Here is a 12,949-nt window from a genome sequence, read left to right on the forward strand (position 1 = left end):
CTGCAAGGTGAAAACACAGCAGTAGAGATTAACGTGTACCTCGTTCACACAGGGATCTAGTTTTTATACAGTGTCCACCAGCAAAGACCTGATGATGCACGAACTGAATCAGGAACAGCACCTTAAAACTCGCAGCATTTATTAATTGCAAAATGCACTACAGAGTTCAAGCAGTTTTCCTTGAACTACCACCTTCTACAAATACGTGTTTTCTAAAAGCAAAGACTTGGACACATTGCGCATGACCCTTCTTGATACCCATTCCACATCTGGGTATGCAAAACATAAGCCTCCATTCCTCTCTTCTAGCATCACTTGAAATGAGAAGGATAAAGACTAATCTAAGACTCCACAGAAAGGATCAATCTTGAATTACGATGGATCAACTGCCGGACTCCTATGGACAGGAACACGAGGCTCCCACTTTAAAAAACTTATGCAGAGAAACACTGTGTGCTGTATACTTTACAAGGAGCTTAGCCACTAGCAAATGGGTAGCAAAGTATCTACGAAAAATTGTTAAGTGCTTTGATAATAGACTAGAATTACTCATTACAACCACCAGAAAGGTGCAAATGCGTCTCGCAGGTGTCGCGGGGACACTGCAGTGATAGGGAACAAGTGCCCTAAGGGTGACCATGCCAAGACTTGCCTCTGTCATTCGGACTCCAAGTGGGACAAACCCTAAGCACAGCCAAGAGTAAGGTAGAGAACAGTAATGTGTACCAAGAGGACACATAACTCAGCTTCACTGCAAGAGATGTATGCTAAGAGAAGAAATAAAGGAAAGCTATCACCTTGATTATCTGTGTAGTAACTCTTTGCTTACACAAAAAGCATCTCCCTGAGGACAACAGGTTTGTCATAACAAACAGCAGCAAGAGACATCTACAAAAAAATACCTTTGCAATAACTGAACTCAGCTGTTTCTGCTAAAAAAAACACTGCCACCCCACGAATGACTAAAAATTTCTAAATTCCACCTGAATGACAGGTCTGCGTTTCACATGTACTCGGTATGTTTGCCACGTTTAACGCCTCAGTCTCCAAGGCAATCAGTCAATAACTCTTCTGATACCTTTCAATGAACATGATCTGTAAAATAAGAGGCCAAACCTTCAGAAACACAGCTTCAACGAAGTTGGAAAATAAAGTTGTTTCTGAGTTTGTTTTCCTTGGTTGGGGTGTTAATTGTAAGCAGTGTTTTTCAACATTTAAAATGTGTTTGTGCAAGGTTGGGAGGGATCAGTAGCAGCATCACCGAGGCTGGATCAGTCGCACGTTTGCAAGGACACGTGTCCCAAGTCAAAGGGTGACCTGGGTTTGCTGGGGAGTCCACAGGGCTATGAGATCTGAGGGGTAGGGATGCCCTCCTGCTACAAAACCATTGGTACAAGCCACCACAAGGCCAGTCCCAGCAGTACAGACAACCTTCCAAAGGAAGAGTAAAGGAAGTTTTACTACACAAAAGCTAATTTCTCACCGTCTGCAAATGAGCTAGCTGCTCAAACAAACTCCAATTCAAAAGGAAAAAGCATAGAAAATATTTAGGAACTGCAAAAGGCTTAAGGAAAAGTTTAACTAAGACAGCCCGCTAGCTTTCACCACCTGTCACGTTGCCTGTGGAAACACTACTTGAAGAGGAACTTTCATCTTACACAAAATTCAACTCGGATTTCACTTCAAGCGTGATCATTAAACCATAGGTCTGATTTCAGCCACCTCCTCAAGGATGCGAGACAGAAGCACAGCTGTGTTCTTCCAAGCAGCCTGTCCTCAGAGGTCACCTGAAATCAACTGTAAAGTGGTAGAAATAAATGAGGACCCTGTGCTGAACGTGGCACACAGCCCTGGTCACACAAGCCCCTGCCACAGCGATCCCTGGCAAAAAGCCACGTGTAACGTTACAAACTCCATCAGGACATTAGTATCATCAATCCCGGAGAAAGAGTTTTAATAGGGTTTTCCCCAAATGCTATCCATTTATTTATTTTTGCCAGTAACTGATGCATAAGAAGTTGATGCTGGTAAAATCTGAAGCCTAATGAAGCACAAAGGCGCAGCAAAAAAAAAATAAAAAGTGGAGTAACTTAGAAAAATCTCAGTGTTTTCTAAGGTGGCCTCATCTAAACCAAAATGCATTGCCAAGGACAAGGTCACAATGCAGGGATAGGGACCACGGGAAAGGGAACTCCATCCTAGACAGCAGTTCCTTGGAAATGGGGCTGTTGAGTAAAATTGCCGGGTTTAAAACCACAGCCAGGCCAGTTCTGCTGGAGCTGAAGGGAGAAAAACAAACAAACAAACAAACCAACCCAAGAGTCACATACCATGAGATGAATGTAGAAATTTTGCCCAGTCTGCACAAGATCAATTTCAGAGAGAACATCATCACTTCTTCAAAAGCAGAGAAATACAGTTTAGCAGAGAACTATAGCGTAGTGCAGGAAGTAGAAAGCGCAGTAAAACAATATATATATATATATATATATATATATACACCATTGCTTTTATTTGAAAATAAGGATGCAAAAAAGAGAGCTTGTGCCGGGGAGGATGGAAACTTTTTTTGTGAAAGGTCACATTACTGGAAGTATCGCTCTTTTTCAACCCACAAGCTCTTCCCTCTGCTTCCCTATTGTTTTCCTTCCTGTGGCCTTTTCCCTGCTCCCCTCTCTCCCACACAGGACGAGAGCCAGGATTCCTTGCTCTATAGGCTGTCACCTATAGATAACCATTCAAACTCATCTCTGCCTCTTCCCAAACCCTCCTCGGGAACGGCCAATGCTCTCCTGCGTGGCCAGTCCCGTGGTCACCCCTTCCCATTCCTGCCCACCGAGCAACCCTATGGCAACTGCTTGCACAGAAATAAAACCCTTCATCCCTTTTCCCCGCACGCGAGCAGGAGCTGACAGCTCGAAGCCAGCCCTGCGGAGGATATCTCGTTTCACGGACTACTGCTTCAGAAACTTCTCATCTCAGATGCGATGCTTTAAATTAGATCCAGCTTTGCCAGGGTTTCAGCGTTTCAGAAAGGTTTGGATTCCTCTGGCACTGCTTAAGCTCAGGCAATCCCATAACAGCCCTATATCTATACAGTACCCGCCCCAACAGTGCAGTGGATGGGGCAAGAAGTGCGACCTGTGTGTCCCAATGACTGTGGAAAACTGTCATGTGTCCTAGAAAAGGTAAAGAGTAATTTACAAGGGCAAATTTACAAGAGTAAATTTTCCATGCCAGCAAAAATCCCGATACTATGTTGGATCTTTAAGGAAACTGGGGAGAGGAATAATAATGATAATGATAATGATAATGATAATAATAATGCTGCAATGTAGATGTTTGCAGCTATATGGTCAAAATCTAAAAGAAACCCCCCGAAACAATCCCCCTTCGAGAAGGTGATGCACCATGGCTATCAAAAATCCAATGCAGCCATCTGCATGTGGATATTATATCCTTAGTATTACTAATGTAATTACTGTATATTACAAAAGATGAACAGTGATTATTCCTGGAATAGCAGCAGTTTTATCAGGTGGCAAATCCAGGGGAGCTCCACAGGCTGATGCACCATTTTACCAGGGGCAGCAGCTTTCCAATGTGCATTAGATCCACCTTTAAAAGAAGCCAAAACAGAACTGTATGACTCGCTCGGTCATACCCCACTGAATCAAACCTGCAGTGATCACTCCAATGTATGGACGCAGACACACCTGATCATCAGCAACGCACGGGATCCACATGGAAATGAAGTCCAGGCAAGTGGACATGAGCTCTCCTATTACTTCCTCCTCCTAAATTTATGGAGAAATAGCCCAGAGCTCCAAAACTCCCCAAAGATAATCTTAAGTACGATTTAATGCAACTTTATAGTCCCCCAAGGCTCCAGGAGAGCTTGAAACAGTTAATCCTAGAGGATCAAACCCAATGAGTCAGTAAACCAAGCAGTGCGGCAGGCTCCGTGAATCACAAGCCTTTTAAATGCATTGACTATTTTTATGTCCAGCCAAAGATTTCTGAGCACCTGGAAATAACATCTCCCATCTTTTATACATGTGGACTAAAGGTCAGCGTTACTAACACAGAGGCAGCAGTTACTCACTCCCAGTCTTCATGTAAATCTGTTTATCTTTGATACAGCTCGCCAAATTTGTCAACGCTATTTAGGCTAAGCACAATTTGCTTTGAAATCCGTGTGTGTTTTCCTATATCCACCTTTATGATCCAAACACTGCGCTTCCTAAAAGCAGAATGCAAAAGCTTCCAGCATGTTAAAATAAATCGAATTTCAGCCAGAAGGTTTACACCGGTGTCTGCGATCGCTACTACTTGTGATTGTGTCTTGTGATACACGACTCCTGCTCTACTCCCTAATAAGAGCCTTAACGCGCACCGTGTTGGATAACGGTCCCGAGAAAACTTGACAAACATCCCATTTCCCACCCAAAAGGACTCGTCCCCCCCAAAACACCCAACGCAGGGCGCCAGCTGCAGAGACCGCGACCACAATCCCCATTCAGAGCCTCGGCAGAGGCTGCGTCATCCCCGACTTTTACTATTTCAGTCTCAAAAAAAGCCCTCCCTATTTCAAATGCCATGAGTTCCCGACAGAAGCGGCGAGTGCTTCTGACCTACAGAGCCCTCCCGAAAACAATAAAACCTTCTCTGCTTAATGAACACATCACCAACACAAAAAAGCCTGTATTCTTATGAATATTTTATGGTAGACTAGAAAATTGCTTTTATAGGTTCTGCCTTGAGAACATATTAATACAATCAGATTCATGACGTTAGCAGAAGCACAAAGACTATATTCAGAGTTTTAATGAGAAATGCCAAACCCATGAATTAGAAGACAAGATCGCGATTATGAATAATAAACTATCTCATGTTCTGCCTGCAGTTTCCTTCCCCGTAGGAACAGAAGGAGAAACAGGAGGAAATTTATATATAAATATATTTATATATATATATCTTTTTTTTTTTTTAAACCTAGGCACGTAGGGATTTTTTTTTTCCACAGTCACGTTACCATTATTTTTATACCAAGTTAGAAACACTCTGCTGGTTTTTGCCCTCAAGGCAACGCATCAAACACTGCCTGCATGTTGTACCTTAATTAAGACCTAAAGCATTCTAATCCCCATCGATTGCCGGCGCAGAGCGGCCTCGTGGTTGAGACTGTAAACTCGACATCTCGCAGCCTGCCCGTAACACCACTGAGTAGAAGTCATCTTAAATACATTTAAGTTGTTAAACACACTTGCTGTAAATAAACTTATAAGTGCAAACCTGAAAGCAAGTGTGCATTTCCTACAAAAAATGTTTGACATTAAAATCATTTCACATAAAGGCTGCAGAGAAACACATTATCGGATCAGTCATACGTTGAGTTTTTTCCATGCTCCAGAATGGCAAATAACTTCTCTACAAGTACTGAGTATTTTAGATGGGATTAGGGGAAGGTGATGCTATTTAAATATTACTTTATTTAAATAAAACTAGCAGTAATAGCTGTATTTTTCTCCCTCTTCTCTGATGCTGCATTTTCATTTTAGTCCTTAAAGGACTAAAGTCCTTAAAGTCCTTAAAGTCCTTAAAGGACTAAAATACAGAGGACTCAGTCCTGAAAACACACTGAAATGTACATTAAGCCAAAATTTCAGTATGAGACTGACATGGGATATTTGAAGCAAAGGTTTAAATTCAAATCTTGTTTCAACATAACCTTTACTTCACGTGAACTTTGAAAATATTCCTCAAACTTATTTTTTTAATCAAAAGCTGTTGCCAGAAAGACTTTTTTTTTTTTTTTTAATTTAAGCAGCAGAGAAAGCTGCCTCCCTCACATTTTAAATAGAATGTCACCTTCAAATGGGAAGTGCACGCAACGTTTTCCCCGAGAAACGGAGCAAATTCCCACTGAATTTGCACGGCTTCTTCCTCTTTCTTCAGCAACTCCCTTCGGCTCGAAGGGAGAAATCGCACCCACCTCCTCAAACCTGCTGCATAACGCTGGGGATGAGCATTTGGTCAAGGCTGTAGGAAGAAAAGCAGCACCCCCCGCCAGCCCAAATAGCATAGAAAGGACAGACATACCACCACGTGTCTGTGACACAGCCAGATTGCGCAAAACCCCAGTAAACGAGCATTTCAGCTCCTACAGTGACTCTGTTGTCCCTGGTGCTTTTCTAACTAATGAGTTCGCTTTCTAATTACCGGCGTGCAGGCGTTGCCCTCCGGACAGATTCTGCCAATAGCGGCACGTCGGCCTTTGAGCATGCACAACAAAATAAATACAAAAGCAAAATACACTCAGCATCCCCAAGCCGGGGGACAACAACATCCTGCCCCGTGGAACCAGCACCATCCCAGCACGACTCGATTTTGAGGATCTCTTCCAACCGAAACGATTCTATGATTAACAGGACACTGAGCAAGCGTGTGCATGGACCGCCCCCTCTAAGCATTATTTTCAGCTGCTTTCAGCCCTGGGCAGAGGCAAAACACATTCCACCAACTCCATTTCTTAGGGGCTGCCCCCACTTTCTGGCAACACCTTTTGATTTTTAGACGATTTCCTATATTTTGTGACACCTTCAAATACCAGGTTGTCGCTGGCAGAGATGACTTTGGTGCATTGGGAGTATGGCACAGGTGGGCTTCAAAGCCACGAAATGCGGTTTCTAAAACCCATCGCCTTCATTTTGCTTGAAATCAGCCTGGAAAGGTGGCAAAGGAGAGACCGCTCACTCCAGGTGCAGCTGAGGGAGTGTTTGCAGTGGTTTACTCTGGAAGGGAGGCTTGTGTTATTTCAGTGGTACTAGGTTATTATGAATTAAGCCCCCTCCTGCCAGCGTCCCCTCCGCCAGCCATGGCACTTTTTTCCAGCAAAGGCTTCCACTTCCGAAAATGTCAAAACTCACCAAAACTCTACGAGACGGTGAGATCAGAGCTATTAATAGAAAAAAGCTACTGCAGTATCTGACTGCAGCGCCAGGATAAAAGAAGTGTGTTTTGTGTGTAAAGCAGCATGAAGCAGAGGCAGATACAGCACCTTAGAGCACCTGCGATTTGGTTGGTTTTCACCTACAGCATGCTAGATGCCCCAAATAGAAACAGAAATTAACAGGCAAAAAGGGAAAAAAACCTCATTAGCATCTATATTCAGCCTATTCTCTTGAAAAGATTTTGCCAGGCTGTACTAGAGAAGCACCAAAACTTGTCCAGGACACGGTGGTGGGAGCGGGAGGTGGTGATGTGGCAGCAGCCAGGACACCAACATCCTCTGCAGCATCTGAGCATCATCCACCAGGATGAAGGCACAGCACAGCCCTGCCAATCGCCTCCGCGAATTTGTACTGCACCAGGGCAAAATAAAGGACTGTGCATGGCTGGGATGGTGGGGCATTTGCCAATATGTTTGCATAGCCTGCTACAGAGCTGCATGGCTGAATGCAAACACAGCCCGCATCCTTTCTCGGTGCGCAAACTACGACTAAACAGCAGCTGAGGTTTCCTCCAAGCACTGCACATGCTGCAGTTCAGCCAGGGCTGGAGCCATTCCCCGCTACAAGGATATTTCATGCGGCATGAATGGGAGCGAAAATTAATCATCCCATCACCCATTGAAACACATCGCACCGTAGGCAACAGATGGAGCTTTAAATGCCACTCACTCATTCATTGCAGAGAAAGTTTCTGCTGATTACTACTGAGACCTGAAGACATAATAAGGGTGCGGTGATTCTGGATTTCTGTAACCAGCTTTTTTGATTCTAATATCTTCCCCAAGAAGATCTCATTAGCATTTATTGAGAGACCTACACACAAATTTTACTCAGGACTATTAGAATACCAAAACTTGAAGAGCAGCCCACTTATCCCACTTTCTCCATCTTAGATTTAAAACATTAAAAAAATGTCTCTTTACTTGAATAAAAAAAAAAATCACTAAACTCCATCACCAATACACAGAAAGTAACATTTTATAGTGTTTTCCTGCCTCAGAGCAGTACAGCGTTTGGAAAAATATAAACTTTCATGGCTAAATATCCGGATCTTACAATCCAGCTGCATTTCTGATGGTCCCATCTGAAGTACTAGAAAAGACTTCAACACTTTGGACGAGGGGCTGGAGCACCAGCCCCATCTCCTGAGCACCTTCAGCATTATGGCAGGTAAGCCAAACACTTCTCAGATAAAGCAGGGCACTGCCAAACACACAAAATATATTGTAAGTCCTCAACAGGAATGGGAAGAGTTCATGTCACAGCACCTGTGAGAAGGCCAGGAATAAAACCTTGATTGCACAGATGTCTCCAGCTGATGAGCCTGTGAAGGATCCGGACTTCCAAAGGGAGACACTCCGGTTTCACTGCCTCCTTTTCAATCATTATCCTGCTCTGTCTTGTTGTTTTAATCAAAGACTTTTTAACAAATGAGCATCTTGGATGATGCCTGTGCTTTTACTGCAATTAAAGATAATGGAATCAAGAGCCAGCTTGGACTATTTTGCACTTTAGACTTCGTACAGCTGCAGCAAGCCTCTCCTTTCATGTTTTCCTTGGGCTTTCCTTGCATGCTGGGGGGGGTAGCTAACCAAAATCCACCTGAGTTTCCACAGGCAAAAGCACCTAAATAAGTAACAACAAAAACCAGGAAACAAAACCAAAAAATACATATCCCTTCTTAAAAGGCATTCCTGGGAACATAATTTCCCCTGCCTCCTTGTTTCAAGCATTACACAGTAATTGAACCTCTTTGATCCATCTGTCTTGCTGTTGGTACAAGAAACTCCTCACCTTACCAGACACCCAAGACAAAAGGGCAGGTTGAAGGAAGATCTGATATACTTTTGAAGAGACAAACCCACACGGATTTCTCATATGCTTCTCTCTAATCTCGCCATGAACTTCCTTCAAGGGAAAGTAATAGTTTAGAAAAGTGAATTAAACATAGAGGAGATGGAGCAGGAGCCTGCAAGTCTCATCACATGAAAAACTCCCCATGAGGAAAAGAAAAATCTACCCAGCAAGACATGAATGGGTGAGTTTGGGGGATACACCGCAAACCCGGGGTTCCACAAATGCCTGAACCTTCTTACGTTGTTCTCTTGGGAGCCCGGCAAAGCAGTGACCTCTATATCGGCAAGAATAAATGAACCAGCGACGGAGCAGGAATGCCAAGGGTTAAACAGTGAAGGCATCACATCTCCTCCTCGCTCAGATGCATCAAGGAAGAATTGTTTTCCCATTATAACTCCTGTCAAATCACAGTGGTGCCATTCACGTAGACGGAGGAGATCCTGGGGCAGAGTGGGCAAGATGATGTGATGAGAACCGAAGCGAAGGTTCGCTTGCAAGTAGAGATGGTGCCAGCTGGTGAACGGCCAGGACGTTCAAAAAGTAGTCGTGTGATAAAAGCAGTTATGGCTGCGAGGAAACGCCGTCAGCTTCCTAAAGACATCGAGAGGAGCTGAGAGATCAAAGCCACCTATCTGCTGCTGGGAAGGAAGGCTGGTCCTCTGCCAAAACCACGCGCAGAACCCGCGGCCAGCCCCTGCTGTGTCCCACCGGCTCGCGAGGCGAGGGAAGGGAATGGTTATTGTTAAAGGGAGAGAAAGGGGCAGCACGGACATTGCTGCAGGCAGGTCTGGGCATCACCGAGGAAAACTGCACAGCCAGCAGGGCCTGGGCTCAGCGGCTCCATGAGAACAGGAGCTTTAACAAACAGCTCGTGATCTAACGCACCAATTTATTGAGTAATTAAGCCATGCTATGGTAACTCTCCAAAATCAAAAGAGAAGGTGAAACAGTATTCTTAGGAATCACCCATCCCACAGTTATACTGAAAAACCATAGTCTCATCATTTTCAACAGCAAATATATGGATGGTTATCAATAACAGGCTAATCAACTCATTTCTGCCACAAGTCAAGGGACTCCCAGCTGTACAAAATGTCCCAAAAGACACAACGCAATCCCCTCCATCATGAAAATAAAAAAGTAAAAGCAGCAAACCCAGCAGCTAAATAGCAAACTGTAATAGGAAAGTGTTCGGCAGTTCTCAAAAAACCTCATGGATTGCTGAAAGGCTGCGGTATTTTCAGCAGTTCATTAGAAATGGAGACTCAGTTCTAAGATGAGGAGCAGCTTTCTGTAGCCTCCTCTCTCAGGGCTTTTGCTTTCAAATAACGCATATACTCAGGTACCTCGGCTGCATGAGGACCCATGATGTTACTTGTTATCCATTCAAAGAGATTAAGATGCACAGGAAAAAGAAAAAAGCTATTTTAAGAGAACATTAAACACAAGTAGTTTTCTAGAAAAATTCAGATAACCTCAAAATATTCAGATTCCCCGACAGAACAGTGAAATTACACTAAAGCACTTTCTCATTTCTGCAAAACATGCAGGTGTTGCCTTTCAGTTCCTTAACACACACACAATATGAGACACGCATATAAGATTTCTATTAAAAAAAACTCAAACTTTTCCTTTCCTTATTGTAAAGCTGCATCAGATGAAATGAACATTTTTAAACATAGCAGGCTGGTAAAGACCGAGAATAACGACAAACCTCTTTTCTTAAGGAAGCCCACCGGTGCAGGTGTGGCCTCACAGGTAGAATCTGCATTTCCCTGCTAGTACTGAAACCCTGAAGGCTGACGGCAGATTTTCCCTGCATCCCCCATCCCAGTGACACTCCACGCACAATAAGGTTTCCCAACATCACAGCGATGATTCTCACTCAAACTAAGCTTTTTCTTGGCATTTATGCACAAACCCCTGACATCAGCACGGCCTTTTAAACACGGAACAGAAACTCGGCGCTCGTTCTGCTGAAAATATCGCTGCCTGTGAAGACCACAACATCATTTTCATTTATCAGTATCAGGCACCGCTTCCTACACATGTGGAAAGCCAGAGTGACATAGGGAGGAGTTTTAACACGTGAGTTTTAAGGTAACAGATGCACAACAACGCAACAGTTAAGATCCACATTTAATTATAAGATGGAGCACAAGATGGCTATTCCCACCTCCCCAAAGACTGTCCTCCCGCTGGAATAAGGAGCACTGCTACCAAACACTATCGTGTAAAACCAAGGAGAAACTAAACGTACGTTTTCTAAGGCTTTCAAGCAACAAACTTCTTTGCCTGGGGGCTGAGTGTAGCCTGACTTCCACAAAAACAAACGGGATGCTGTAAGAAGCCCAAAAGTCAGAGACTTACAATATATATAAAGGTAGAGATCTCTTACACGTATCCTTACCTAAATTAACAATGCCTGACTGTTCAGAGCATCTAAAAAAAGAACTTTGAAAAGAACCTGGAGAAGATTCAGAGATTCAGTTGGCTGAGGCTAAAGAAGACATTTGGTTATGAAGGGGAAATATGGACAAAATGTATTCAGAAAACTGGAAGAAAAAGATTAAAAAGACATCCAGGAAAGCAACTGAGGAGCAACTATAGGAGGTAAGCCTAAGAGGAAGGCTTTTAAAAGCCAGTTCAAGAAGGTTAAAGTTGGTTTAGCAATAACTAGAGAGAAGTATAGAAATGATTTGCCTATTGCTTCCCTGAAATAGCATACAACATTGTTATTATCAAGAAATAAGGGTACAAAGAGACACGCACTTTTGCATTAGGTTTCCTTCCAGAAGCTCTCACATTCATGGTAGACACCGAAACTGTTTGGAGCCAACAACAGCCCTGAAACACTTCTCAGCTGACAACAAGAGGCTTTGAGGAGGAGGACAAGGACGAGGATGACCATGAGGCAGAACTTGCACTGATGTCTCCCTTCACATCCCCTTTTACCTAAAAACTTTGGAGGAAGATTAGTATGAACACCCCCTTCATCATTTGCAACCATTTGAAAACAGAGAAACCAGGGTGGTGAAAGAGCAAAGCTGGGTAAAAGCACAGAAGGTTCCAGCCTGAAGCAGGAGGAAAAGGGCACGTAAGCAAAACTGGTAGAGTAAAATCAGCCTGACACAGTGACTTTGTGGATACGGCAAGTCTTTCCCAGCAATTTCAATCCGTGGTGTGACCAGCACTGCGCACAACTCAGAAAATCCCGGATCACCAGCTGTAATTTTACCAGCTGGACGACTTCTCCTACTTCTTTAAATAAAACCATCAGTGGTTGGAGTCGTGTCTTGCCAGGGTGTGATGCTGTCATGACAGCACCCAAATCCACACCTCTGGATTAAAGAAACCGAGAAGGCAGCAGCCTTCTACATGAGTTCTCAAAATCAGCATCTTCATCTGTAAACACTTTGGGCAGCAACACGTCTTGGAAATTAACAGAAGGCACCTCTCCTCAGACTCAGGAATGCACAAAGGGCCACAGGGATGATAATGTGGCTCCTGAAGGTCTGTCTTCAGACCCGCTCTTCTCTTTATACAGCACTCCACAAAAACTGAAACATGACAAAAATGGGACATTCAGTTCTTGCATCCACTTCAAACATTCCTATACGGAAAACTGTTTCAAATAAGGTATCCAAAGCTAAACAGACAATCACTATGAAAACCAAAACCTTCTTTGGATAAAATCGTTTGATAGCAATACACAATTAATCACTTCTCCGTCAAGCAAATCACATCTTACATAAACAGTATTTCATTTTTAGGGTACTTTAATGGAGCAGCATGTGTTTTACATCTTCATCCCTCAAGTCTGTGAGCCCATCCTCAACTGACATTTTAAAGAAATGTTAGAAATCCATTTGCACACAATCACTTCTTGTAATTTTTCTTTTGTGCAACACAAATTTGCAAAACACTTGATGCTGCTGAAGAGGCAAACAGCACCTCTGCAACTTGTATGAGACCTCGCTTAGCTCTGGGGTCATTGTACCTTTCGCCCTTGCGGTGTCATCCTGGTTTAAAGCTACCGACACTATAGTTTTTGTTTCTAAACCATGTCAAGTTATGGG

General features: G+C 43.4%; 1 protein-coding gene across 25 annotated transcripts in view; it reads right to left on the reverse strand.

Moving 5' to 3' along the window:
• The window catches only part of HDAC4 (histone deacetylase 4), a 228,949-nt gene that overhangs the window by 110,945 nt on the left and 105,055 nt on the right, over positions 1-12,949 (reverse strand). The gene's annotated exons all lie outside the window — the stretch shown is intronic.

This window comes from Columba livia, chromosome 7, assembly GCF_036013475.1.
Source record: "Columba livia isolate bColLiv1 breed racing homer chromosome 7, bColLiv1.pat.W.v2, whole genome shotgun sequence".
Classification (NCBI taxonomy): Eukaryota; Metazoa; Chordata; class Aves; order Columbiformes; family Columbidae; genus Columba; species Columba livia.